The 27,344-nt window shown below is 36.9% G+C and overlaps 1 pseudogene; it reads left to right on the top strand.

Annotated features, from left to right (window-relative positions):
* Positions 1-20,178: 20,178 nt before the first annotated feature.
* LOC105298495 overlaps positions 20,179-27,344 on the top strand; it is a 13,296-nt pseudogene continuing 6,130 nt past the window's right edge.

Raw genomic sequence — 27,344 nt, 5'->3', positions numbered from 1 at the left:
ATGCTATTGCATTTGATATTGTACGTGATTTAAATTTCTTTCCTGCAGTTTCTTCTGTTTGAATGACATCGTGCATTAACTTTACATTCAACAAATACAGAAACGGTGTCTTCTATTTTAATAGTTAACATCCACCAGGTACTAATTTCTAGACACTTTGCCAGATGTTTTAGAGTTAATACTTCACATTCAGTACAACACTATCAGCTAGAGAATTTTAGTAACTGCATTTTATAGATGAGGAAACTGAAGCTCAAGTCAGAAATATAACTTGCCCAAGGTTATATAGAGAATATCCAATAAATAATAAATGGTAGAACCAGGACTTGAACCAAGTTCTGATCATTTATTGACTATTTTCTCAAAAGACTTAAAAATAAACATTTATAAACCATATAAAACCAGTACTTTTAGTCGTATTTCTGTATATAATCCCACTAGATTTGATCTTCCTGAGCTGTTTTTATCTGCTCTTCTGGAAATAGAAAAATTGCTCGACTATATGACAAGAAAATTCATCATGATTGGTCGTTTACTTTATTTTTGACATTAAACGTTTCCTACTGAATAAATATTTTCCCTTTAAGATCATAAATTTAGTACAAGGATGTTTCCTGAGCATATTACTCTTTAGATCAGACTTAACTACACCAGGAATAATTTGCCAGAATACATGTTTTCGCTTTTTTCTTTGGTGTCCAAGTTCCTTGTGATTTACAAGGTAAGCATTGTGGACTCTGAGAAGAAAGATTTATTTGATGTGAACTCCAAGAAATTCATCTGCTGAACTGGACTCCCCATGGTCAACCGAGGGCCCAAACTGTATAAATAATAAGAGCCTAGCAGCCATTTGCTGAAGTGGCTCCTCACATGCTGCTCTATGTACCAGGAAGGACCGCAGACTAAACTCTTGGTTTCTCCCAGTCTGCACTGCTTGTTGACGTAATCTGAGTTAACCATCCAATGAGAACTACACAATTTGGATATCTCATTTACATAAAAAGGACCTGAGAACCTACATGGGAACTTTCACTATAATAGGCAGCTTCCTCATTGTCTCAGTGGAACACAATTTAAGTTGCTGCCTGAATCAGTGTCTCCTGTGCTGCAGCTCCTTTTGCTCAAATAAATGCTCCAATTCTTTATTATAGTCAAAAATTAATTCTGGTTTACAGTATTTAGGAAGATCTAAGAATGGGTTTGGGCATCTAGGGCACTCAGTATCGCTCTTAACATTTGTTCTCACATGTTTTCTTAAGCACATCTTATTCTATCCACCTCCAGCAAGAGCCTTGCACACTAACCGTCTCCTGGGCAGTCAGCTCCTTTCCTAAATAAAATGTTTGGTTCCCTATGAGTTAAGTTCTGTAACATAATCTCCTAAGAACACCGCTTATCAAATCTTACCTCTAGATTATGGTGAAATGCAGAACCAGGGCCAAGTGAAAAGCAGAGAGAAGTGTGGGAAGGAAAGAGTGACTGCTGCACCTAGAACCCAATTCCCCCGCAGGTGGATCTGTTATTTGAAATTCTGCATTTTCTTATAAATAAATGTGAATTTTTCTCGATAAAACTCCACAGTAGATCTTCTTACATCGCATTTGAAATGTTGTTAAGTGGTTATCTGTCTTGAATTACCTGAGTAAATTGATGGCCAAACATAAACAGTCAGGATACTGCTGAGATTCGGACACCTGGGACTAGAATGAAGCAGAGCCAGGATGAGAATTGGGGGAGGGGGGGGTGCGTTGCGGGGTTGCTTTTACATAGTATGGGGGGGGTAGCGGGGTTGCTTTTACACAGTATAGTAGAGGGCTTACTGGCAAACAGGAAATAAAGAAGAGATTACCAACAGCAGAGTCCATTGAAGATGGAAGGGCACCTCTTGGGAATAAAACATAAAAGAGTCAGAAAAGAAGGAACTGGGTAAGAGCTGGGAGCAGTGGACAGTGCTCTGTCCAGCACTGTGCGATTTCCCTCCAAAATTATTGTTTCTCTTCCTTATCTGAGTCAGACTGTTTCTTTACTCATATCAATCTCTAGTCCAGTGAGGTACCAATTCTTTTTGTTAGCACAGGGATATCTTGCCCTACTTTAAGATGAGCCTTAACAAAAATTTTAAATACCTACATGAGGAAAGGACAAAAAAAAATCTGAACAGATCAGCTCCACTGTTCCAGAACAAAATCTGGCTATCATTTGCTCACTTCCCACACCCTCCCTGACTCTGGCCCACTTCCAGTCAATGTAACTTAAAGAGAAAATAATTGTACCCTACAGATAATATTCAAGCCACTTAGCATCACGTATTAGAAGCTGATGGCAGACTATAAAGAACACATTTACATGTTAATGAAAACCACAGAAGTTGCATTCTGCCGTGCCCCCCCGCCCCCGCCGTCTCTTTTATTTAAAGATAACATTTAAGCTAACGCAGTGCTGAAGGCTTTGAAAGACTAATCTCATAAAAATCAAAAATTTGGATACAGGTATTCTTACTCCACCACTTTACAAATGGTGAAATTGTAACCTGAAGGTAAAGATCTTGCCTAACATCGCAAATGGAAGCAAGTGTTTAAGGGAGGACCCAACTTCAGTCTCTCTGATTCCGAACTGATTTTGAACCATTACACAACACTGCAAATTGTTAAAATCTACTTTCTGCCCTTTCTAATATCTGAAAGGCACTATATTTAATAAAAATAAAGAGAAGAATAAGGTAGAGGAGGAGGAACAGGAAGAAAAGAACTATGTACCAGTATGTACAAAGCGCCCTGCTATATCCTGGAACGACAAAGATTAGGTAAACAGTCCTGGTCTTTACGGGTTCATAAGCTCTGACAATTTGCCATTACTTCTAGATGGAAACTTTCCTTCATCTGCCAATCTCCATCTTTATTCTCTCTCAAAATTCTCACTCGCTTTCTCCATAATGCCTTTCTTAACTAAATTTCCATATTTTCTCAGTCTAGCAATGCTATTGCATTTGATATTGTACGTGATTTAAATTTCTTTCCTGCAGTTTCTTCTGTTTGAATGACATCGTGCATTAACTTTACATTCAACAAATACAGAAACGGTGTCTTCTATTTTGTTCTAAATGACCAGTATTATCGACAACATACTGTATACTGTGTATCAAGTAGGGTACCCAACTCAGTTTGATGGGAGAAAACTTCAGATGCAGAGAACTAGATCACTCTTAATTCTAGGTTTATGAGGAACTATCATCTTAGGTCTCTTTTATTTTATTTAAAGGACGTGTATATTACTGGTAATAATCAAATTTTTACATAAGGCACAAAAGTGTTCATGATTTTACTAATAAAAACAATTAGCTTGACTTAAGTCGTTACTATGGAAAAAATGTGATCTTTTACCAAACCAAAATGTATGACTTCTTGGGTATACACTTAATATGCTACCTGTTGAGTCACAGATAACTTTCTTTCACCTATAGAGTACATTATAAAAAAATAACAAAATAGTTAATATTGATATAACATATATTACTTGATATTTGATTTATTATTCTTAGTCACACCGAAAGGTCAAGTGACATTTCATTTGTTACTTAACAAAATGAACTAAAATATGTATACAGTCACTGACCAAAAAATATATTTAATTTTCCAGATTAAGAGATTTAAAATGTTCTTCCATGTTACAATAAAAGATTAGAAAGGTTTTTTTAAAAAGCATTTCAAAGATTAAATTACTTAACTGGTAATTTAATATTCCACATGATCCTTCTCAATAAGCATAGATCTTCTAAAAAACATGCGTGTTCTTTTAAGTTTTCATTCAGTAATAAATATATATTTCAACAGATAAAACAGGCTACTTTAAATGCTGAGGGTAAGCAACGAACCCAAGTCTTCATCTTTCTCTATTATTTTATAGAAATAGATAAGAATAATACCCTCTGGGAATTATTATATAATAAATCTTTTTACTGAGGAGGGAAGTCAAACTAAATGATGCCAAAAGCACCATCCAAACCAGAATTTCTTAATTAAGAATTCTGTTCACAAGTGTGCACAGCCCCTATCAGACCGATCAGCTTCATTATTTCCCATGGAAAACCCACAGAATACTATTAATATATTATCAAACTACAGTTCGAAAACGGAAAACAAAACCCCGTGACATGTAACAGGTACTTTTACATCTGTTTAGGCACAGATTCTTCTTGATTAAAGGACTTTCCTTAATATTGGGAAAACTGAAGAGAAACTTTTGGAAAATAAACATAATTAAGCTTTGTAGAAGGCCTTGGGAGGAAAAAAAAATGTTTAATTTACCCGTAAAACTTTCTACATAACTGCTGCACAGTGGAAGCTCTCTGTAATCTGGCTTCACCTTCCTTTCCGCTGCTCACTCCTCACTGACCACGACTGAGCTGCTTGCCCCGCTTCTGCTCATTCTTGCTTGCCACTTGCTAGACAGAGTGTTCAGTGCCAAGTCAATGTTTACTTTCTGCACCTAGCTTCCCAATTATACACTAGTATCAGTCAACCATTTACATCTTATATACAATCCTACTCTCACGACTCGGACCTAATTCTATATTTCCTTCCTAATTATCTACTGTCTTAAATACGAAATACCTATTTCCTAAGTTTTGTTTCCATGACTTGATTAATTCTGCACCTTACATTCTTCTTTATTCCTCGAAATTCCTAGTATTCAGTAAATATGGCTTATTGCTAAAAATAAAATCACCTTGATAGGAATATTTTTTTTTCAAAAAAGTACATTTTAAATTGATATATATATGTTTCATGTTCATTTGTTTTTATTCTTTAAAACATTTTTTTTTGGTATCTACCCTAAAAAGTACCTCAGAAAACATCATTTACTAATTCCTATATGCAACACCTCACGGCTATTATTAAAAATGCCAACTATATATGCTAATCATTCATACATCTTTCTTCATCTCTTCTTCTTGAAGTAAAATTTAACACATATTGCATACAAATTAAAACTAGTGTTTTCTGCCCTTCTAAAAAAATCACTGTTTAGTGTTTAAGACAAACATATGAAAATAGCTTTGCTTTTTTTTCCTAATTAGAAATGTACCACATACATACTCCAAAACCCTCAGATAACACCTAAAAATATAAATAAGAAAATTAAAATCACTGGAAATACTATTAGCAAATAGTAAATATAAGCATTGTTACCATATTTTGTGTATGCCCTTTCATATATGTATGTATACATATACACAAAAGTACAAATTCCAGAAGCTGCTCATTAAATTCTGGCTCCACATTTCCTATTGTGTGACCTGATGACTCTGTTTACTAAACTGTAGAGTTGGGATAATAATATTTACTCAAAGGAATGTTGTGACCATTAAATGAGATTAATCAATGTAAAGCACCTAGCAAAATATCAAACCTATATCAAATTTTCAATGTTACTGTATTTCCTTGACATAAATGTCCTACTGTAATATGCTTCTTTCAGGTGGAAATACTATACAAAATTCCCTATCAATAAATTCAAAAATATTTTATTTTTAACAGTTCCTTACATCAATGTACCATATTCATTCAACTATTATCTCTAGACATTTTGACTGCTTCACAATTTTTAATGATAACAATATTCTGTATTGTATTGTTGAATATTTTAATGATAACAATATTCTGGTGAACATAACTGTAGCCAAATCTTAGCACATATTCATAATTACATTCTTGGAATAAATTCCTAGAAGTAAAATCTTTGGTCCAAAGGATACTCACATTTCAAATGTTAATATATCCTTCCACAGAAAAATATAAGTTTAAACAAGCTTCATCAGTGCTAACACATGCATATTTACAGTAGCCTCCCACATTTGGTATGGACTTCTCTTTAATCTTACCCAATCTGAAAGCAGAAAATATAATTCTACTCTGTACTTCTTGAACTACTAGTGAGATGAAACATCAATTCATCAGTTTACCAGACTGTGCCTTTTGTGAAATCCCTGTTCAAATCTTTTTACCTCTCTATTTTGGGGCAGCTGTCTTACTCTGAATAAGAAGTTTCTTCCTTTAAAATATTAAATTTCCACTGTAACACATTACAAATAGTTCTTTTTCCAGTTTATGGTTTGGTATTTAAATTTACAAAATTTTTATTATAGACATATTTGATTTTTCAAACATATCAATCAATTCCAATTTGTGATTCCTAGATTTGGTGTCACTCTAGAAATTTCTTTTCCATACAGATTTATGAAAGTATTCTCCTAAACCTTACTTTAGTATCTCTGGTACATTACTCTGACTCAGTTTTTATGAAGCAAAAGATTAGAGAGAAGTATTTGAAATCTTATAGTATTACTTCCGAAAGTATTATTTCTGAAAAATATCTGACAAAGCATAATGCCTAGGCAAACCACTGTATTAAGTATAATATAGAGGCAGCTTTATCTAAGCTTCCAGAGTAGGATACTATAAAAAGGCGCATCATATACACTGGCTTAATATTTTTAGCAATTAATTTTTATCCCACTCCATATACCTGGTGCTTTCCAGGCCTGCTTATTCCACAGCTTACTTCACATCTGTACTCAAATATTACTTCTTCAGGGAAAATGGCCTCGTGAGGCCCCTTTTGTAAAGTGCTCAGAATTTTCCCCTTTATTCTATAGCAGATCTCAGTTGGAAGTGATACATTTATTTATATTAATTTGATTACTGGAACCATGGCAGAGATGAGACAATTTGTGATCCTCAATGCAGGAGATGATATATATATTGATGCTCCAGTGAGGGAGGGAAGGTCCTGGTATAGCTTTATTTCTTTGTTTGAATTTGTTTTTCTTAGAAAAATATAAAGTCAGATTGAAGCCCAACAAAAAGGTGGTACATAGTCCTTCTTTGGAAGTAATCAATCTTTCCCTCACACATTTTTAGAAGAGCTGAAGAGAATCATAATCACTTTAAAAATTCATTTCTGATGGGCTGAAAGGGGAATATATATTTCATCCTAAAGTGATCTGCTTAATTATGTTATTTCTTTATTTCATGCTCTTAAAAATAGGTATTAGCATGTTTTCAGGTACTCTTCAGTTAAAAAATTGTATACAAATGAAATAAAAAACATTTGATTTCTAAGACTGGTAGTCAAACAGCAATGATTCAAATATGTACAGAGTTTTACAGTTCACAGAGTTTTTTTAATAAACATTATTTTATTTAATATTCGCAATTTTACTGTAGGACAGGGACTTTATATTCAGGGAAGGAACTTAACCTGAATTAACAAATTTAGTAAGTGGAAGGACTTAAACTTAGGACACCTGCCCCTCCTCTACCAAATCCAGGGCATATATTAGCCACCCCAAAACACAGCAAAATCCCAACCTCCTGCCTCTCTGATGCTGTTCCTCAGTGCCCAGCATCTCTCAACTTCTTATAAACCATCTCAAAATGCATGTTCTCTAAGTCTTCACATATTACACTCACACCACTTCTATCACATTAAAAATGTATTCTCTCAGTTCTCAAATATTCATTCCATGGCCTATGATTTTGCATTACTGGTAAATCTCTTTTTCTCCCACTTGGAGATAAATCCTCTGAAAAAGATGTTAGTTCTTCAAAGATAAAGGCTTTTATAACTTCACACAGTGCCTAATGTCCGAATTAAAAATTGATTGTTAATAAACTGAAGCAGGGAGGTTATGTTCCACAAAAAAAAAAAAAAAAGCTCTTTTTCAAGGCCTTGCCTTGCCTGACACTAACCCAGACTCAGTGTCCCTGTGCCTACCTGCAGGTCCCTAGATCTGCTCAAGGACACACCTCAGCAAGCCCAAGGGGGCTGAAATTTTTAAAACTGAAGAGGTGGCAATGTTTTTCTATCCCAAGGCAGGGGAGTGTCGCCAGGAGGCTTTTCTTTACAAAACAGGTTTTTCACGCTAGTTTCCGCCCAGCAGGCGCTCCAGGGTGGGGCAAGAGGAGGCCGGGAAGGAAGAAAAGTGAGAAGCAGAGTCAGTAGAAGGCCCTTTAACTCCCCAGGATGAAATTCCCAGGGAACTTCTTTAATTCTATCTTACAGCATAATAAAATGTGAAAAAATAGGTGAGGGAAGAGGGAGGGGCAGTGCCTTTTCTTCCAGGCCAAGACAGGTCTCATGCTGATGAATTTATAGTCGAAGCGTCAACTCTGCCATGCTGTCTATTTTCATCTTTGTGACTGATGAAGAATGAAAGATGTTCGTTTTCAAAACTCCAAACTATTTCCTAAAGGGAAAACTTGCACGAGCACCTGTTTTTTTCCCCTTCTTTATCAAAATTTTCCTCCTCGCTTGTAAAAACACGGGTGGTTAGATCTCCAACCCAGCCTGCTGTATTCACCCCAAAGGATGGATTCTCTTTCAACACGTGCAGTCACACATTTAGACACACTGGGCCTACTGCATGCATCTATCTTTACAGCCTCAATTACACACAAGACATACATACTCACACCAATTAAAACCACGTGGACACATCAATGCATTGCACATGAGACTGCATCCATTTTTTGACCTTAAGAACATTATCTAAGACACGTGTGTCAACATTTGACTCTAACACTGTGGATCTCATTTTCGGCATTCTATTTATGTCCTGCAACATCACGCATTTTCCGGGTTCGGTGACCGTGTGGTCTCTAAGTTCCGATTACTGGGGGTGGGCTCGCGTTATGATAACGCTGACGATTAGTAACTTCAGGGAAATCAGCTTTAAGGTAATGTTTCTTTAAAATGGAAAATGTGTAAACCCAGTCATAGGTGAGGGGTGACTTAGAGCCCATCATTGCCTCTTCTCTTAAACAGAAACATAATTCTTTTACAAGCCATTATTAATGCATAAGCAAATGCAAAGCACTAAGTTCGCACTATTAAAAACCTGTCGGGGTGAGGGCACAATAAAAAGGCTTCCTTTCTTAATCGTGGTAATGGTTACAGGAATCTACACATATGACAAAACTGCACAGAGCTGGACACACAAGTACACACAAGTGAGTGGATGTAAAAGTAGTGAAATCTGAAGAAGCTCTGCAGATTGTACCAAAGTCTCGGTTTTGATGCTGTACTACAGTCACACAGGATGTTACCACTGGGTGATACCGGGTGAAGAGATACAGGGATAGGGACCCTCCCTGTTTTAGAGGGAAGGGGACTTCCTATAAACCTATAATTATTTAAAAATAAATGTTTCAAAAAAGAAAACCTGTCAGTTGCAAAGACTGTCTGCCATACACACACACCTACATACATTTAGTCAGTCACATATTCATTCAGTCAACATTTATTAAGCTCGTAGAGCTGCCTGGCATTGCTGGGGCTGTACACATAAAATGACATAATCTTTGATCTTGAGGAACCCACAGACTAGTCACCCACCAAAAGCAACGCATGGAGGGAAGAGAAGGTTCAATCGTACTTTATGTGAAGACGGAATGGTCTGCCGTTGGTCAGTGTCACAGTCGAGCTCTACATGAAAGCAAATTTATTTCTAATCAACATTCCATTCACAAAATAAATCACTATGTATAACTAGTATAAAATGGTCCTGTTAACCTACAGTTCGCATCATTAAAAATCTCAACCCTGGAGAGGTTTTGCTGAAGATATTTCTAATTTAAGGGCAAAGAAACATTCCATTAACATATGTTGACTTCTTTCAATAAAGGGGGTCACAGTGTTTGATTTAAATAACTCGATGTTTCTTTTAAATTGTTTTTTGAGTCACATCTTTGGAAATGCTATTTAAAATGTTCAAGCTAAATTTACAGCTTACTTTAAAACATATAAAACTGAGGGGTGATAACCTCTCAAAGGGAAAAAATACTTTATATTATTAGAATTTAAACATCTATAACTAATGGAAGAACATTAATCTGCAATAGAAGTTACTATTTTTCAAAGTACAGCTAAAGATTCATGTTGTATGTTATGCACGTTACTAGAAAGGTTTTATAAAAGCAACAATTTCATTTTAATTAATATGATCTTCTATTTAATAGATATCTTCCCCTTGATTCTGTTTAAGTTTCCATTAACAATATCACAATACTTTAATCAGCCTATCTGCAAAGCTGGCTTAATCAGATCTTTGGGTTCTCTGATATTTATAATATCATATCTGGAAAATGCTACACAAGAACATATAATCCTGTAAAAAAAATTAAAAGGAAAGAATGTCATTATTGTACTTTGGCCTTATTAAAGATTTATTACCAAACTATGTTTTTAGAAATGAGAAAATAAAAAAATTAAAGGACCAATATTATGTTACAAAACAATGCGATTAAGATAAAGATAGAAATTCTACATATATCTTTAGCCTCAGCTTGAATGATCACTGGAATCTAGACGGCAGGGCCAAGATGATAACACTGACTATACAGAACTGTTGATTTACACAAAGCACCACCCCGTAACACCCCAAACCTTTCACATATGACCTATTGTCCAAAAACTCGATATATTAAAATAGTGCCTTACGGTTGTCAATGTATAAAGTATGTACTATGGCTTCTTCAAAAACCAAACTTAGGAGTGTCAATCCTAGGAGTTCTTATCACAAAGAAAAAACCTTTTTTCTTTTTCTTTTTGCTATCTATTTTTCTTGTACCTATATGAGACGATGCATGCTACCTAAACTTACAGCGGTAATCATTTCACAATACAGATAAGTCGAACCAGCATGCTGTACATTTTAAACCTATACAGTGATTACTGTATGTCAATTATATTTCAATAAAACTAGAAAAAAATAATGTTTAGGCAAAATTAATATGATTTACTATATTATGGAATTTTTGTTTTTCTAGTAAATATAATTGACCTAAAAAGTATCAATAGACGTTATCTATCAAGAGACAGGCCTAAATAAATGACAAGAGATATCAAGTTATGAGATTGAAAGTACTACTTTTCATTTTGAAGCTATCATTTAACTCCAAAATTTTCATATCAATTCAATGCGATTCCATTAAGAATTCAAAGAGGATTATCTGTTTGTTTTGTGGAACTTTATAAGCTGATCTAAAACATATTCATAAGTATAAAGGGCCAATAAAAACTGAGAAAAAACTTCCTTGCAGGGAAGGAAAAGAAAAAAAAACTCACGAATGTCAAAAATTGGGTGTGGTGTTAAATAGACAATCTGGTTAAAAGAAATCCAATACAGGTTCCTTATTTCAAATTTTCCCTAATAAACAGCCATCAGAATATCATGTCTCTGAAAACTTAATCTGCCACAGACTGTACATTTCTTTGAGTCTACCATGTACCAGGCATAGTGCCAAGTATTAGAAATACAACAGTCATCCAAAGCAGACCAGATTCATGCCATCAGAGAGAGCATCTACAAGAGAGACAGGTAGGCTCCCTAACATCTGTTTATGGAAGACAGGACTGTGCAATACAGACCACTCACCACTCCTGAGAAATAACTGAAGCCTCGAGTGGATGTACTCAACATCTGCGGTCCTGGACTGAGATGCAGATTCCAGAGACCTAGGGAGCCTCCATCAAGCCAAAAACAGTTTCAGGAATGAAATGGACTTCCAATACTGTAAACTCAGTGCCAACGTGCCTACAACTTCTCTCTCTCTCATTTTCAAATCTTTTAAGATTGAGTAAGAGGCTCTTAGAATACCTCATTTAGACTCAATGAATGTACTACATAACAAAGCTAATGTCATTAATAGGCATTTTCTCTCTCTACAATTATGCTAGGGAGTGGTCCCCTCTTTATAAACGCAGACCCTATATACAAACCAAGGTTTTCAACAGCTGAGATACTCAGAAATGTATATACCAAGCATCACAGCAATCCTCATCTCAGCGAAGCAGGTTGGGATGAAAACCAGCCCTTCTGATTTCCAACACCCTGTACCTCTCCAAAGTCCTTGACTTAAAAGCCTGACATCGTTCCTCACCACTTCTCCTCCACCAAGACCTTTCCCACTCTATAAGTTGCCAAGTCCTATGGGTTCTACGAATGAGTCTTAAGTTGAGACTTTCTTTTCCATTTGCGTTGCCACAATAATTGACTGAGTAGTAAATAAAATTCACACTCTAACCCCAAAGCACATCTTGACAATTATCCCCTACCGCGTACACATCTTACCAACACTCAGCTACTGTGCACCTTTTTTCCTTAGCACCATTCCTCACACTGTTCCTTTCACCTCAAATCTCTGACAGAAATCTCATCTTCACAACTTAGCTCTGAAGCAACTTCCTCGAAGAAATCATGTCCTAATTCCCTAACATCTCTGAACCCCGGCAACACCTTGTGCTACCCATATGCTTTGTAGTGCTCATGTATTTATTCATTATGGAAGTAAAGATAAGTAAAGATAAGACTTGCCTTGTCCCACCCAGTTCAAGGATGTATCTTATTTGTCCTTTTTTTAGTACTGTACCTCAGATGGGACACTGTACACAGGAGATGAATAAATACTTATCAAATGGACTTCACATTACTGTTAAGATACCGATGATATTCTCAAATATAAGCATTGTATAAATGGGGCTAAAATTTTGATGAGTAGGAAGACAGAAACTTTAATATTTCAACTGATTGCCACAACTGGTATTTCCTAAAACTCATTATCAAAATTACCAACCTCCATAGCTCAGCTTCCTGCAAAAGGAATCCAAAATCAAAGATATGGCAATGAAATGCCCCCAGACCACTAACTTAGGGTTTACACACACACACACACACACACACACACACACACACACACACACACACGAGGGGGGCCTTCAGGGCAGGACAGTCTTTTGAGTCAGAATGTCTTGGTTCAATCTTGCCTCCATACTTGTTACTGTGTGAATGTATGCAAGGCATATAAATTCCCTACACCTTAATTTCATCTTCTTCAAAAGGAAGATTATGACATTGTACCTCCTTCATTTTATAAACATTAATACACTAAATAAGTGCTACATAAGTACCTGGTATTATTATTTTCTGCAAAATATATGGTTTATTCAAGACATAATACTTAGGATGAAGTTATCTATTGACTAATTCTTAATAGAATTAGTGCAATAAGCAGCATGAGGACCAAATCCTGAAAATAAATCTAGGCTGGAAGCATCTGCCCAGCCAGGCAGTATTCCATGTTTTCACTGGAGTAATGATATCAAAGCTGAAAAGCAGCAAACCCAGAAAGAGCTTTGTTTCGACTAAGCTATGTTAAACGCTGTTGAAGTTGGGGCTATAAGAATCCTACTTACAGCTGAGTTTGAATTGACTGAAAGACTTAATGGATTGCTGAGTCTTAACATCAATTAATACTTGATACGGATACGTATGTACAAAAGGGTAATAAAACAATTCAGAAGGTCCTCATAAATATGTAACATTAAATATTTGCAAAGTGTCATTCAATCAAACAGATAAGATCTATGCTTCTGAGAACAGGAACTCATAAAGCATTTAAATGAATATGGGAAACCATTAACTGAGGTACAAATTAAAACCGAGACAGCACAATGATCTCTATGAGTAGGAACACTTTCTAGTACCTAGTATCTCAGGAGACAGAGTAAAGTAGATAGACACAAAGTAAAACAGGAATTGGAGATTCAAGAAGCAGCAGGACCTTTCTAAAGATTATCCAAATACCAGGAGGAAAAAAAAAAAAAGGTAAATAAGATTCCATGCATGATAAGTAGATTCTGACTAATTGACTGAAAAACCTCTCCACAAGGTTAAACTGAGATTCCCTCCGTGAAATACTATTTTTTCATTAAGTCTGTAAACTTGAAAGATTAGATGAAATAAGGATCTAGTGCTGCTCAAGCTTTTCTAATTATCCTTCTAATGGCCAGAAGGGAAAAAAAAAATTAAGACCCTCATCCTTTGACAGACTAAACCATTTCAAACATCAAAAATTAATGCACTCGAATGTTTCAAAAGAACAGAATATGTTTAGTAATGACCAAATAAGGGTGTGAGGGAGGAGGACAAGGAAAAGATAATTCATAATAGAAGGATTGAGGGCCATTCTGTCTGTGATAACACAAGAGCAATGAAACCGAGCCTACAAAATTCATTCCGACTTGCCTGCAAACACATCGCAGGCCCTAGTGGAAAAGTGGAAATTAACTGTGTGTGTGTGTGTGTGCGCGTGTGTGCATGTGTACGTGTACACACATGTGCATGTACACACACTCTGCTTTCATAATGATTTCAGTGATATTTCTTGATATTTTACTAAAGTACAGTAAATTTGAATTATACAAGTATTTTTCCCCTTGACAATGATAACCAGTAAAAGCTACCAAGCTCCCATTTCTAAAGAGCATTGATTAATGACTTAAGGCAAAGGGAGAATGGTAGTACATACCGTAAAAAGACAGAGTGGGTTTAAATGTTTCCCCTAGGAAGAGTTCCTTGGCAAAAGATTATATTTCTCTATTCGAGGCACTATTTATGTTTTCAATAAAGACTAAAATTATAAAAACTGGGCAATGGATCTAGTTATAATAAGTTAGGCAGATCCTCACAGCAATTGCTGTTTAGGTTGAAAGAAGAAAATAGGAAAGCATTAAATCCATCAGATACTCCTAAGAGCTCTATGTTTACCGACAGTCCTGAAAGAAATTTTGCATCTATTCTTATTGCCATCAATATTATTCTTTAGCAGATCATGTTTTTCTACGCTTTTTTGGAGAAAAAAAAAAAAGATGTGGTCAGTCAATAAATAACTTCTCCAGTCACAACATTAATAAAAACCCTCTTACTCTTTGCCCTTAGATAAATGATTCTTCAGAGTGCTTAGGAAAATAAACGTCACAAAAATATTAGCGAGAGAGAAAAACCTATCAGTCCAAACTGCAAAGGAACAGAAGGAAAACTGCCCAGAAACAAGGCCTCATTTTCTACACTCTGACCACCACTACTTCCACCCTCTTCCTTTACTAGCGTTATCATTTGGGATCTCTGATTCTGCATCTGCAAAACAAGATAATAAAAACACCTGCTTTGCAATGCCCCGGCAGCAACAAGTACATCAAGCACACAGATCTTGGATGCTAATGTCATTCTCCAATAAGAGGAACAAGATGTCCTTGGAGAAATGTCTGATTCTAGGACTGAGGCAGGAAATATAAGATGAGTACTTAGCTTCTTGTAGTGCAAAAAAAGTAGAGAAGTACTGAAAACATATACACACACACACACACACACACACACACACATACACGCACAATAATGGGGTTTGTCAAAGAAATACACGGGCCAACTAAAAGAATTCCCAATGATGAAAACTAGAACAATTTGAGAAACAACATTAACCAGTATTAGATTATCATCCAAAGAATAAAGTAAATATCCACAAGTCTGTACGGATAAAACTGTTTAGAAAGGGAGGAAGGGAAAGGATGGGAAGGGAAGGGAAAAGGAGGGACGAGGGGACGGGAGGGAAGGATAGGATAGGCACACAAATAGATGAACAGACGGACAGATAAATAAGGGAGGAAAAACAAATCTTATGAGCTAAAACTTCCAAATTTTGTGCACACTTTACCTCAAGAAGGTGAAGCATAACTCCCCACTTCTTAAGTATGGAGAACACATAGCGACTTCCTTCTAAAGAGTAACAATAAAGAAAGAAGGAAAGAAAGTAACTTTACATGGGAGAAACCTGACAGACCCCATCTCAACCAGGTAATCAAGGCCAGCATCAACAGTGATAAGTCATTCTGATACAACTGATCTGACGTAATGAGAATGGTACTTTACCTCTGTGATCCTCTTCTGAAAAACCTATAATCCCAGACCGACCATGAAAAGAACACGAGACAAATAGCAAGTGAGAGACATTCTGCAAAATATTTGACCAGTACTCTTCAAACTGTCAAAGTCATCAAATACAAGGAAAGTCTGACAACTGTCATAGCCAAGAGAAGTCAAAGAGACATGACCACAAAATGCAGTGCTGGATGGGATCCTGGAACAGAAAAAGGGCAGTGAGTAAAAAACAAAGAAATCTGAACCAAGTATGGACTTCAGTTTAATAATACACCAATATTGGTTCACTAACTGTAATAAATATACCAAACCAATGTAAAATGTTAGTAATGAGAGAACTGTGTGTGAAGTAGATGAGAATTCTCCGTACTAGCTTCACAATTTTCCTGTAAATCTCAAATTTTAAAAAGTAAAGTTTATTTTTAAAAATGCCTGCTTCACCTTCTCCACAAAGCTAAATTTTTAAAAGGTTTTTGGAAGGGGAGTTAGTCGACGGATATGAAGTTATACAAGATGAGTAAGTTCTAGAGATCTGCTATTCAAAAAAAAATGGTGGCGTGCACTTAAAAAATTGTTAAGAGTGTAGATGATCATTTCAAGTGTTCTTACCACAAAAAAAAAAAAAGCAAAGTTATATAAAACTCTTGGAAGTAATGGATATATTTATTACCTTTATGGTGATGACATCATGGGTATGTGCATTAATTCAAACTCATCAAATTATACACATTAAATATGTACAATTTTTTGTTTATATGACAAACAAAATGAAGCTGTAAAAAAAAGTTTATGGAAGTACTTAATTTGTTCACGGGCTACAACACCTCTTAAAATGTATTAAAAATAAATACTATGCTTTTCCAGTTGTTTTACAAAAGAAACATTTTCCATTTATTTTGAGGGGCTCTTAGAGATTTGCTTTTCCACTTGAAAAAAAGAAACGGGTCAACTGTGGCATTGGGTGGGAATGTTAGAGAGACTCACCTGAGAAAATGAAGTTACTTGTAAGCAATTACAAATTATAAATGAATCATATAAGGTTGTTCCTTTCTCCACTATAGTTGAGAGTTTGCTCAAATATACTCTAATAAGGAACATTTAATTATCACTAACAGAATGCTCTCTAGAAACATTTTTTTTTTTTTAACCACACACAGTTTTCATTTGATCATCTTACTACTGTGTTCTATACAGGCAAGGAATACTTTGTACTTCCTTACCACACCATTATAGGTGTTAATTTTATTTCTTATCTTTTTACTGTCATTGGTTATCCCATAAATTATTCATGTTAACATTCATTGCTTTCTTTGGAAAGAACTACTAAAAAACATAGAAAAAGCAAGAAATTAACATATATATTGGTTTTAAAAGTCATAGCAATATGAAGATTAATTGTATATATTACAACTGGACATATATTTATCTTCCCAGCCTCTTCTCAGAACCAGTCCTTCTTCACCCCATGGAAATTACGCTTAGTCCAGGTGTTTGGGTAAGAAGCCCCCTTCCTCTGCAGCCCAGGAGTGGGCCTATGACCTTGACCTAATCGATCTGAGCATTCTCCACAGGTCATCTTGATTGGTTTGGGAAATGGGTGACCAGGGCAACTGGTATGTCATCAGAAAAAGTGTTTGCTCTTTCTCTAAGACTATAAAATGTTTTTATGATAAGGATAACCAGCAGCCATGCTGTTGCCACATTTTAATAGTCTAAGAATAACGCAAAAAGAAATAGCGAAGCTTTAAAGTGAATGGAGAAACAGAATACTCATGACATAAACTGCTGAATGAGGCAATACTTAAAAACAACTTCACCTCTTGGATAAACCAGTTCTATAAGTCAAAAAACCATAAACCTGTTTTTGATTAGGCCAATATTGGGTTGGTCTACCAGTTAGGATTGGATTTAGCTGTGAGTGACAGCAAATTTAAAGGACAGTGGCTTAGATATGACTGCAGTTTCTGTCTCTGGCACTCCGAGTGCAAAGTCAGGCATTCAAGGGCTGGTATGAAACTTCTGCTTCCCCATCTTTTACAGAATTCTTCACATTCCCATGCACAGCACTGGCTTTAATCCCATCTTACTAGTTTCCTCTGGCAGCTAAACCTCTAGCCAACACATCTACATTCCACACGACAGAAATGAAGAAGGAATGAATGTGGGCAAAGAGCATGCACTAAGGTGACTTTAAAGGTATGCTCACAGAAGCTGCTAAACCACACATCCACTTACATCTCAATGGCCGGAACTTACTTGGCCACACCTAGAGGCTGGAAAATGTCATTTTCTTTCCTGGGCAGCCATGCGCATAAGTAAAAATTCTATTACAGAAATTCTATTATCAAAGAAGATATTGTAGGACAATCAGCCTCAGCCACCACAGCTGGGTTTCTACAATTTCCATCCAAGACAACTTATACAAATCACATACTACATAATAGGTGTTCTTTCAGTGACTGTAATTTAAAATAAAGAGAGAGTGAGAGAAACTTTAAGGCATTAAATAATTGTAGTACTTATGTTTTGGGAATACCATACAACAATAATGCATAGTTGGAGTCCAGCAATATTAACATCTAATTTCACATTTTAGACAGTTAAAATTTTGCAAGTAGACCCTTATCATGTGGCCCAAAGTTGTTAACAAAAGGATAGAAATTCAATGAGGAATTAAACTCTAGAATATATATGGAAATTCTAGAAAGAAAAAGAAGCTCAATTTAAAAACCATGGTAAAACATATGGATAAATGATTGACAGTAGAGAACCTCAAATGGCCAAGAAGAATATGACTTGGATAAAGAGAGAGCAAACTGATCATACACACTGTCTTTTACTCTCTCCCCGATTCAAATAAAATGAAAGGTAATAGATTTTTTAGGCAAAGAACAGTGAGTTAATACAACAACAAAAGAAAGGGGAGGGGCCGGGGGGAGGCAAAAAGCATATGGAAGGAAGGTCAATGATTTACTAGACCACAGAAAGCTGAATGAGGCTAAACCAATTGTGAGGAAAATTGAGAAGCAATATGACTGGGTTTGAGGGTAGGAGAGAACCTCCCAGAATCTGGGAAGCTGCCACTGCCAGGTTCCATATCACTCTAGGAATAGGGATAAAATTTAGCTAATACAAGGGAGATTGGTTGGTAATCCAAGAATTAATTAGTTAGGTCTCCAGATACCCTAACCTTAATGAACACTGATGACTACCCTCCACAATCCTAGAAGACCAGTGGTTTATTCTCTGGCTAGAGTAAAACAAGGGGCCTCTACTGAGAGACCAGGGACGTGGTGTGTATGAAGGAATCACACTGAGAGCAGAATGAGAGAGGGAGCAGAGCAGTGAGATGTCCAGTTTTCTTCTCAGCCAGGTTGCAAACTGCTGCCTGGCCTGTACCTGTAGGCAGGAGGCTAGATAGTCTTTCTATGGAGAACCTAATAAGCCCTTGAATCAAGCTTAAACATATCTCCTGCTATCAGTGGCTGAACAAACAGGAGCCCAGACAGGTGACTCTGCTGAGGAGCCCACAGACCAGCTCAGAGCCTCCAGGAAGCTATCTGGTGTTCCAATCAGAGCTTACAGATTATTAACGCAATCAAAAAAAAAAAACAAAAGCAAAAATAAATGAACAGGCATCATTAAAAAAGGATTATTGTAAAAATTCTTTTAAAAAGTATTTTTAGAAACTAAAAATATGATAGCAGCAAAAGTGAATAAATAAGAGGGTGTGAAGACTATGACGACACAATCTTCTAGAAAGTAAAACAAGGGACAGAAAATAAGAGCAAAATAATTTTTAAAAATTGGAATTCCAGCCCAAGATTTCCAAATACGGGCGTTAAAAGGAAACAGGGAAAATGAAGATAAGGACAGTATCATCAAAATAGGAATCTTCAAACCATTCTCAGAACTTAAGAACTGTACAGATGATGAAAATGAATTTGAACTAGTAATCTTTGGAGGAAACAGTGCCCCTGGAGCCTCTGACATGTCTCTATCTGGTTGCTTGCTATTTGAACTAGTAAATGAATCTATCTGTATAGCAAGAGACTTCTGTATTGAAAGGAAAGGGGAAGGGAGGGGAGGAGAAGAAGGGAAGGGAAGGAAGAGAAGGAAGGGAAGGAAGGGAGAGAGGGAGAAAGAGAAAGAAAGAGAGAGAAAGAGAGGGGTGGGGAGGGGAGGGAAGGGAAATTCCTAAAACAAGGATTTAAGTTTCTGGAATGACAGGGCTAACTGAGTACCCTGCAAAACTTGATGAAAACAGACCACACAAAGTTACATCATTGAGAAATCCAGAACACTTAGAAGAAGAAGATACTTCTCTGAGATTTCAGAGAGAGAGAACACAAAAGTGAGGGGAGAAAAAGTCATTTAACAAAAGTACTGGCAACCATACCATAATGTCATCCAAAGGACACCAGAGTCGAGGAATGCCTTCAAAATCCCAAAGGAAAAGTATTTCCAATTCTGAATTCCAGACCCAACTACGCTATCAATCAAGTATAAAGGTAAAGATATTCTGAACAGGCCAGATGTCAAAAAAATTACCTCTCCTGCTACCCCTCTCCCTCACGTAGGAGGATATGCAGAGCAAAGAAGGGAGAAAACAAGAAAGGCGGAACCATGAGACAGGGAGACAGAGGGCACAAGAGAAGAAAGGACACCTGTGGGGACTCCGGGGCTAGAGCTGTGCACAAGGTGAGGCAGGGCCGAAGGCTCCAAGGAGGACCTGACAGGACACCTCGTGTGTCTGAGTGCACAGAGAATGAGACAACTTGGAGACTAAAGCAGTGATCAAAATGTCCAACACTCAACAAACAAAAATCAGACAAAATTCGCAGGAAAGGAAAAGTTATCACTATAGACAACACAGCTGTGAGCAGCACCTCCATAGGTATCATTTAGGTATAATTTTATAAACATTTAATATAGATCTAACCGAAGTCGGTGCAACTACACTGGAGAGCCAGGAAAGTTGCATGTTTGATGGAGGGCATGGAGTTAAAAGAGCTAAATCTTCATATTACATACTGGGTAGTCTATAGATAAGAGCTAAACTAAAGGAAATGAACTGAAAGGAAAAGCTATATAAACGAGTTATTTAGAGATACAAAGTTTAAAAATCAAAAGAACCAGGTAAAAGAGTTGAGAATAGTTCCGCAGAGAATGGAAAGATAGGAGGAAGAAAACAAGCAAAGAATCGCTGCTTTTTCTAAACAAACTCTGTTGGTCAACTTGAGTGTTAAAACTGTGTGCATAGAAAATTCTGATGAACGTCAAAACCAAAAAACCAAAATGAGGAGGATTTCTGACAAAAGCAGGAAGACAGGCCATGTACAGTAATGCATAGTGAAGAAATCGAAAATGTATCGGGGCCATGGGAGCTGCGGGGGCCAATACCAAAAATATTCTGTTAGACCAACCACACTGGGGTGGGGGCAATTCACATAAGAGGAGTTTTCTTGATACCATAGATAATGTGAAGTAATTAGAGATTCTGTGACAATTTTAGAAGGATCAATCAGGCAATGGAGTAAGGGAGGTTGGGGAGTGACAGGCAAAGGCTCCAGTTAAAGTGATATTTTAATAACTAAAGTAAGAGTTAATAACGATATGAATTTCTATAAAGGCAGAGGATATTATAATAAGGGAGAGAGAGTGAGAGAGATGAAAACTCAGTAGGAATCAAGAAAATATACATCAAAATAACATATTACTTTATATCTATCAGAATAATAAAAATTAGAAAGGAAAATAATGCCAAGTTTTGGCTGTGATTTGGAAAAAGGGAAAATTTTACACAGAGCTGGTGGATGTTTAAACTCGTACAGCCATTCTGGAAAAAAATAAAAATATGGCAGTACTTAATGAAATTAAGTATGTTCATGCCCTACGCGATCAGGTAACTCCACTCTTCTTAAGGACACGTGTGTGGAAATGCTTAATGTACCAGTGTAGTAATAGGAGTTGAAGGCCGTGGAGATATACAGTAGGAAAGGGAAAATATGGTAGGTGAGCGTTATGAAATACTACGCAGAAGTGATAAACGAACAGAAACACAGATATAACTTACAAACACGGTGTTGGGTGAAAGCTGTTAAGAAAAAGAAATGAGTTTGACAGCACAAAACCAATTATGAAAATTAACCACACATACTTAAAAAACACCACCGCCAATTCTGCAAGGGCTCCCGCACGTCCGCGAACACGGCTCAGGCGCACTGGAAAGGACGGCCGCTTGGTGGTGAGGAGCAGGGCCCGCCAATGGGAGGCGGCGGCTTAGTGGTGAGGAGCAGGGCCCGCCAATGGGAGGAGGCGTGTCAGTGGGGACGAAGACAGAGCAAGGGAAAGGAGTGAAACAGGAGAAGAGGCTTCCACGTGCCACGAAGAGTGGCGGAGCATGGACTGAGGGGTGACAAACTCGTGACAACCTCGACTGTCTACATCAAAAATACCATCGCCACCCACCGCTAAACCCCATCTCCCAAAAGGAGAAAGACAGACAGAAATGAGATCAAGTTAAAAAAAAAAAAAAAGGATTAGGCATCAGAAGAATTACGAGACAAGGATTCCATGTCTGGCTCCCAAACCTTCTAGGAACATGACCTAAAACAAATTATTTTACTTTTCTTTGCCTCAGTTTCCCTATGTATAAAAAAGAGACGATATGATAACTTCTTAGTGAGGAATAAACTGTGAAATATTTTATAAATGTCTGCGTTTTTTAAGCCCAGACACTGGAAAACAGTCTAAACGTAAAGCGGCCATTATTTGGCATCTGAAACATGGCACAGGTCTCTCCAGGATAACAGTGCCAGAGACAGGAAGTCTCATGGTCTGCCTACCTGTTAACCATTAGGTAATTCTGAAATTACATTTTAAAATCAATTGTCGTAAACATTTTCTATTAGTCCTACTCTTGAGGAGACCATTTCTACTGAAAATAAATTTTCTGACACTCCCTGGAAAGGAAATAACAATGAGTCCGTTTATCAAAGTGGAGAATCAAGTTAATAGCCAAGAAGCACATTATCTACCCCGCCCAACATCACATTCTACCGTCTTGGCCAGATCATATCACACGGGACTCAAAGGGAGAATTCTACTCCCAAAGTAAGTTTCAATTCCACTTCCTTAAGTTTTAAAGTCAATGTTACTTGGACATCACATCACAGCCAGAATCAAATGTAATCTCCCCAAGATGAGGTTGATCACCCTTTTTGGTGTCTGTCCTTTTCTCCCATTCCTACAGCTGAGACAAAAAGTCAGGAGGGCAACTGTCTTTCTCTCCCTTGCATGTAATATGCTCGTTTCTGGCTCATAAGTTCTAAAATACTCCACTCATTCGCTGCTTGGCCTCATCATCTCTGCCAATCAACAGTCTCGCTTTCCTTCTAACATTTTTAATGTCTTCCCTGGCTGCCCTATACACTACATCCACCATGGCGGCATCAGCAATCATTAAGAAAGCACATGTGTATTAACTTACGCCTCAACAGGAGAAAGCCAATGTATCAATCAGAAAACTCTAGTATATATTATTTTATAATGAGCGTCTTCAGATACTTGCTATAATAAAGTGAAGTACCAAAATATTAAGGATGGATTATGTATCAAAGTATACTTATTACATAAGCTAATTATATTGAATATAATATTTATATAGAAAAATAACACTTGCCATTTATGGTGAAAATTCGTTATCTTAAACATACTTTATTTACACTTAATACACATGCCTTATAATAGATCTCTCAACTTTCCATTAAATATAAAAACCATGATGCCAAGAAATACCACAGTATAAATACTACTACTACCACTACTACTACTACTACTACTACTGGCTAATGATAATAATAATAAACAATAAAGATTATCATGTGTCAGACACTGTACAAGTCCTTTCCATGTATTAATTCATTTAATGCTCTCAGTACTCTAAGAGGTAGGGTTAACTAACATTCCTATTTCATAGATGAGAAAAGTATAGAAGTAAAAAGATCAACCAAAGTCACACATTAAGTAAGCTGTGGGGGAAAAACACAAACCCAAGCAGACACAGGCTGGAGATTTTTACTCTTCACCATACTGCCTCCACAAGCTTCCATAACAGACAGAACAATGCTTTATAGAAAGTGGAGGTTACATACCTGGATACTGGACTTCACACACAACAGATGTTCAATAACTATAGAAAGAATGGTTGTGAGCTTAAATTATCCTGAGAATCCCTATGAACCAGCAAATGTGCTACAAATATTGCTTAAAATTATATGAGGATATTGTTGAAAGGTAAAAAAAAAAAAAAAGCAGAAGACTGCATCTTAATCCCAAGGAAGGTAAAATTGGACTTAGAGACTCAGATTAATTGTAAAACTGAAGATAAATTTACTGTGTGGGACTAGTGAGTAAAGAATATTGTTATGAACATTTAAAGGCTTGTTTATTAGTTATAAGAAAAGTAACTTTGAGTCATAATTTTGTTGTATAAAATCCCAATCTCAGAAAACTTTTCCATGTATTCTATCATATAAAACATGATTAAAGTATGTTAAATTTGAAACTGCTCCAGAATATCTTCAACAGGTATTCTAGACAACTCGCAGTATCAACATTCCTAGACTAAAGAGAGTTATAAACAAAACATGTAACGTCCACCCCAAACTCCAAGACTGACAACCACCAAGTTAGTCAAAACAGCTAGGGCCATTCATATAGAGAAGTCAAAAATGATGCTTGCACTGATGGCCACTGACTCAGAGTGATCATTTAAACATCTAGATGCTTTGGCCAAAAGTAATTTATGCAAAATACAGAATATTACAAAAACCATTAAGGGCCCCGTCCTTAGGAGCTGGAATTTTTCATCGGTAACCTATGTGTCACGTGCCACAGAGAGACAGCTCACAGGTTTGTGCAGCAGCTCTGCAGCAGTGGGAGAAGCCAAAGATCCAGCATAGAGGATGAAGCTGGCAAGGAAGGCAGGGAAGGGGACGCTGGGTTTTAAGATAACAGAACGAAAGAGAATGCGGGGATCAGAAAGTTCAAACAACTCATTTTACGAATGAGAACACAGTCCCTGACTTACCCAGGAGCACGCAGCTCCTGAGAGGCAGCTTCGGGATCAGAACCCAGGTAACCCTGCCTGGGCCATCTCACGCTGTGCTGCCTCCTGGTGACGTCATTTTTGGTGATCTTAACATATTAGTATCTACAGACTTTACTGCTTCCGTTAACATCAGGGCTTTCATTCACCGGACAACGTACTTTCTATTCTTGAAAGAATTGCTCACGTCTCATTTTCCAAAAATAAAAACAAAAGGAATATGTCTATGATCTTATTAAGAAAAATGACTCGCAAGCTTAAATGTCTTCAATGCACATCTACCCTAATTGTAAATTAGTGAGCAAAGATTTTACATTTGAAAAAAATAATAAAGTTCCACTATTATACTGTACTTTGTATTTACACATAACATTTATTTCAAAACATCACAGTAGAGCATCATGACATCCCTATAAAGAAAGTGGGGGATAATTATAGTAATTAAAATCTATGAGCAGGGAAATTAAGACAAAGAGAAGTTAAATTTCTTGCTCAAGACCATCTAGCAGGATGTGCAACCGTGAATAAAATGTCTCAAGTCCCAGTATACTGGCCACTGACAACATGAGTAAAATTTTTAAAGCATCAGAAAAATCATGTTAAGAAAAACTACAAAAGAAAGTTAACTTGAAATTTTAATAAGTTAAATTATGCCCTTTACTCTCTCACCAAACTGTCTCATAGTCTTAGCATCAAATAAGTTGGAAGTTTTGACTTCTCTATTTCTCAAATCCATTCCATTTACTTAAATGTCTTTAAAACACAAAGCCCCGGCTACAGAACAATTTATTAGAAGAAAAAAAAATGATGCTTGCATTCATGGGCCACAGTAACATAAATCAATGCGAGGCAATTATTTTGCTATCAAAGTATCTGAGGATACTCGTAAGCTGTTATTTTCTTGGTTCTTTACAAGATGCAACAGAAAGCAACAAAGCTTACCCCAGTAGAGTCTGGTCTCTACATCACCGTGCACATATGATACTCACCACCAGAGTATGGAAACAAAGTATAGGCACAATCCATTCTCTTTAACCTAATTCCCAGGATGACATAACAAGGTTCTTCTGCCTTTGGGTTACTTTAACTTCTCTACAGGCAGATCACACCGTGGCCCAGCCCATGAAATAAACAGTCAAGAGTGTCCACAGAAGGTTTTTCATTCAACACAGAGGGTAGGATAAGCAATGGTGACAGAAGAAAAACAACAGCATCAATTTACCCTAAACACACTTGTTCCATGCAGCAGGTGGCCAATAAGCAATGGATATAAAGTGCAAGCCCAGGGCCAGGAAAAATGGATGAGTCTGAGGTTCAACTGGCTGAGCAGACAAAGATAAACAACAGCCAGCACAACATCACGGGCAACAGTGGGCGGTCAGATGGGCAAGAAAAGCCAAGGAGACAGGGACAAGGAGCGTGAGCGGTGCCAATCCCCATCACAGAAGACTCCTCTCATCCTACTTCAGAGAAAAGATAAGCGTGCTTCAGACCACAGACACAGATAAACGCAACGCACCCACCTGCAGAGTGGAAAGGAAGAGAAAGAGTCTAGTGGTTCCCACCCAGAGACAATGTTTTTGATAGGATTTAGGAGGTATGAGGGATACAGGTATATGGGAGGAAGGAAGAGAAAGTGGAGGAAAGGAAAGAGAAAGAGAAGGAAAAAAGAGTGGAGTCCACACTGTGATCTGAAGTGAAGACCAAGGACCATATTGAGCATCAACACCAGCACATCAGTTATGCAACATATGTATAACCCAAATTTCACTGACTGCCACTTCTTTCTGAAGCATCTGTTAGGGGATTTTTTTTTCCCCCTGTATGTTTGTTGGTAGTTTTTAAGGCCCTGCTTTTATTGCTCACTTGTCATTCTACTTACAGTAAAGATTAATAACACTGCATATGGTGTGTGATGAATAAGAAATCCAACTTATATGGCACTAGGTGTAAAATTATGCAGTATATCCCTTTGAGTGTATAAAAATCCTATTTCACATGAAGAGTTTCCTACACAGAGAAGTGAAACTTATTCAAGTATTTGCCACGCTCTGGTCTACAAATAGCCTCAGAAAAGTAATCTGTGAAAACGAAAACTGTGTTACCCAACTATATTGTCAAACTAAAAAATGTTATTTTAAAGTTACAGTAAACTCAACTCATCCAAAATCTACTCAACCAAAAAGCCAAGATTATCATAACTTATTTCGGCTTTAATTCTATATGTAAAAGAGGAGTGGAAATATTTAGAAGCCATGTCTGCCTTCTTTTGGAGGTGAGGAAAGTGAAATTCTTCTCAGTGGAAAAATAAACCTGCACAATTCCTCCTCCATTGTGGGCCCGGTAGAGAAGGGGAAAGAAAACTTGGAATGAGAAAATATTAATGAGCCTTTAGGTGAGTAAAAGGAGATCCAGAATTTGTCTGGGCACGCGAGCCAGAGGAAGTTGCAGTGCGCT

Source organism: Pteropus vampyrus, unplaced genomic scaffold (genome assembly GCF_000151845.1).
Source record: "Pteropus vampyrus isolate Shadow unplaced genomic scaffold, Pvam_2.0 Scaffold155, whole genome shotgun sequence".
In the NCBI taxonomy this organism is placed as follows: domain Eukaryota; kingdom Metazoa; phylum Chordata; class Mammalia; order Chiroptera; family Pteropodidae; genus Pteropus; species Pteropus vampyrus.
This window is presented reverse-complemented; position numbering and strand designations above follow the sequence as displayed.